The following is a 3,452-nucleotide window of genomic DNA, read 5'->3' as shown; positions in this document are numbered from 1 at the left end:
GTAACCCTGTGGTCCATTTTAGACTTCTGACCTCCAGAACTGTAAGATAAATAAATGGGATGGTTTTAAGCTACCAAATTTGTAGTTACGTGTTACGGCAGCAATAGAAATTCTTGAATCTCCTTGGCAGCATTTCCACCAAGTTACCATCCATCGTCATCTTGAATGCCTCCAGCGACGGGGATATCACTATCAATACAGTCACCCTGTTTCCTTTCCAGCAAACTCTTTCTTCTCCCAAACCCATCCTCTGTAACTATCCACCCACTGCACCCCCACCTCGGGCCCCAGTTCTTGGAGCAAAAAGGACAAGCAGACACAATCCCAACCCCTTGTGTATCAGGCTTTTGTAGACAGATAATAATTCTCTTCCCCAAGCTTAACAATCTCCAACTTTTCCCCTCGATCGGCTTATTATAAAGGTCTAAAAGCCAACTCTTTCTGGATGAGGCCCTAGGTAATCATTTGCAGAGTGGGATCTCCCAACCCAAGGCCTCCCGTCCTGAAGAGCGGATGACAAAAACCTTACAGAGTATCCTCCTTCCAGCAATAATTCTCCAAACCCCGCCCCCTGCTCCTCCAGTGCCCCATTCACAACCCGAAACATCCGACCGGTGTTAGTAATAGTTCATAATAATACCACCACTTGAGGCTCAGAGCCTGGCCAGGCGGCTAGAATTTAGCAACGTTTTTTCGTTTTCATTGTGTTTATTTCTGTTGATGGTAAGGGAAACTGATTTTCCATTTAAATTATCTGTGTATTCAGTAGAAAGCGCCAGTTTGAGAACAGCAGTGAGTCTCGGCTGCACCGGGTGGGTTTGGTTGTGGATAACCTAAGCTGTCGGCCGGACTCAGAACTGCCCCGGACGCCGCCTCTGGGTTCTGTGTCCCGAGCGTCGTTGAAGCATGAGAAGGACTACATCAGACTCTAAAGGGTTTCCCTTTCCCAGGAAGTCAGGATGGCCGAGCGGTCTAAGGCGCTGCGTTCAGGTCGCAGTCTCCCCTGGAGGCGTGGGTTCGAATCCCACTTCTGACAAATGATGTTTTCCGGTATTTTAAAAGAGAAATCTTAGACGATCCCTCTCACCCTTCCCACCCCAACAGGGGACGTCCGTTTTACAATCCAAAGTCAAATGAAAGTCTGTCAGGAAGAAAAAGTTCGACAGGACGTGGTGGTACGATTCTAAACTCCCTACTTCTGAGGAGGTTGAGGCGGGAGGATCCCGCCTGTGCACTCCAGCCTGGGCGACAGAGCGAGATTCTTTTTTAAAAAAGAAAATGCTCGTTAATAAGAAAAAACTCGTTTTGTGAAAGAATAAAAATGTTATGAGAAGATACACACAAGCCATTATAACCTCATTAATCTACTGTCTTTATGAGAAAAGTAATGAAGCTCTGTCAGAAGTGGGATTCGAACCCACGCCTCCAGGGGAGACTGCGACCTGAACGCAGCGCCTTAGACCGCTCGGCCATCCTGACTGCTGGTGAAAAGGTTTGCAACAAGCCTCTTCACAAGTGCTGTAATGTGCGCATGCGTAGCGGACAGCAAAGACCCAGGCCTAGTTCTCCGCCCGGCGTTGGGTAGAGCGAGATACACTCACTTGCTCCAAGGGGCGTGGAGAGATGGGACGAGGAGGGTCAGCGCGATACACCTAGGCAACGCCAGAGGGTGCGCAAGGCCTACTAGAGAAGGCCGAGACCGCAGACCATTACTTTAATACACATGCATTCGTGCCTCCAGAATGTATTCATTCTGCATGCGTACATGTACTATTCATGTCAGCTTTGATTCCTGAAATCTGCAAGCAACCTTGCATTTCCCTTGTGCACAGTGCAATCAAGTCCGTATAGCTGCACTGATTTGTAGACATTTCCGTGGGCTGGCGCCCAATCTAGGTAAAGCCTGGTTATTGCAAGGCCACCTGGCACTCTTACCGCTCTCTGCTTCCAAATACTCGCCCCAGCTGCAGCTTCACATTTGTATGTGTGTTTAACTCATTTCCTCAGGCTCCGGAGTAGAATGAGGCCTGCAGCGGCACAGCCAGACCCGCCCTATTCCTGTGTTCACAGTGCCCAAACCGTGCCAGGCACACAGTATGTACGCAGGGAAGATCCCGTGGATTCATTCTTCCCTCGCTTCCTCTTTCCTGCATCCCCTCATTTCGTGACTCATCTCTTTTCCTGGCCCTTGCAGCATCTTCCTCTCTTCCCTTCCGCCCCCTCTAGGCTTACGCACGCCGCGCACAGGCTGTTTCCAGGGGCCAGAAGACCTCCGTACCGGGAGGGTGCCCTTCACCACGTGATTTCTAGGATCTCAGGGCGCTGGGCCGCTGACCTGGTGTGTAACAATTACACATTAATTAATGAATTCCCTCATTAATGACTCATGTTCCTACAATGGCAGCTGCTGCCCCTCTCTGTACACAGGCACTGACAGAGAGGGTCCGAGACCCTCGGACATCTGTGAGCCGACTCTGGAGTCCCCAGGGGTCAGGCCCAGACGGTGTGAGCTGTGGGGTCACATTAACCTCTTAGTGCCCTCGGACTTGTCTGAGATGGTATCACAGAGCGGCCTCAGCCAGAGAACAGCAGCCCTTACCACCCTTGGATCAGATTCCCTTTAGATGCTTGGAGCTTGGGATGCAGCCCCTTGGGGGTGAGCAGAGGTCCTGGTTATTTGAAAGACGATGAAGCCCTCCTCTTTCCCCGTCCCAAATGTCCTTCCCTCATTGACTGCCAGATTTCTTTCCTTTAGGTTTAGCACTAACCTCTTTTGTGTCCTCTTCTAAAATACAAATTGCCCTGGAAGCTAGAAAGAAAGTCAACAAACATTTATTAAGCACGTGCTATGTGCCACTCTTCTAGATGCTGTGAACGAAACAGAATTTCCACTCTCAAGACACATTCAGGCATGCAGCGAAAGGAGAAGGATACGAAACAGGTGAACAGTTATGTCCAGGTGTTGTTAAATGCTGGGTAGAGGATGCATCAAGAAACTGATGAGAGACTTGAAAACAGGCAAAAAAGATAGCTGGGTGTTCTGTCTGGAGCACCCATCAAGCTGTCTGATTCTATAAGGGCTTGCACCTTTCATTACTTTTATGTCCAAATAATTCTTGTTTACAGAAATGCAGGTGAATTTTGTTAGGGTAAAATGCAATTGATCATTGTCCTGTGGATATTGACCAATTTTGCAATCTACTTATAAATTCATTTCAGCATTCCGGATTGCCAATATATGTGTGTCTTTGAATTCTCTTTTGAATTGGCTGTAACATTGAACAGGTCCTCCCATTAATTAATGACTAAAATAAAATCTTTGACGTGTTCATTTTATATTTATATCAGAATTATGATTTTATATTAAAAATTATCCTTTTGGCCAGGCGAGGTGGCTCATGCCTGTAATCCCAGCACGTTGGGAGGCTGAGGTGGGCAGATCACGAGGTCAG

The 3,452-nt window shown here is 48.1% G+C and overlaps 2 non-coding genes across 2 annotated transcripts; one reads left to right on the top strand and one right to left on the bottom strand.

The window, feature by feature from the left end:
- The first annotated feature begins 953 nt into the window (after positions 1-953).
- Positions 954-1,036, top strand: TRNAL-CAG. The gene has a single exon. It is a non-coding gene; the product is annotated as a tRNA-Leu (tRNA).
- Positions 1,037-1,396: 360 nt separating this feature from the next.
- TRNAL-CAG lies at positions 1,397-1,479 on the bottom strand. The gene has a single exon. It is a non-coding gene; the product is annotated as a tRNA-Leu (tRNA).
- Between the last annotated feature and the right edge of the window lie 1,973 nt (positions 1,480-3,452).

This window comes from Colobus angolensis, unplaced genomic scaffold, assembly GCF_000951035.1.
Source record: "Colobus angolensis palliatus isolate OR3802 unplaced genomic scaffold, Cang.pa_1.0 Scaffold178, whole genome shotgun sequence".
NCBI lineage: Eukaryota > Metazoa > Chordata > Mammalia > Primates > Cercopithecidae > Colobus > Colobus angolensis.
Note: the sequence above shows the minus strand (reverse complement) of the source record. Positions and strands in the feature narration are given on the sequence as shown.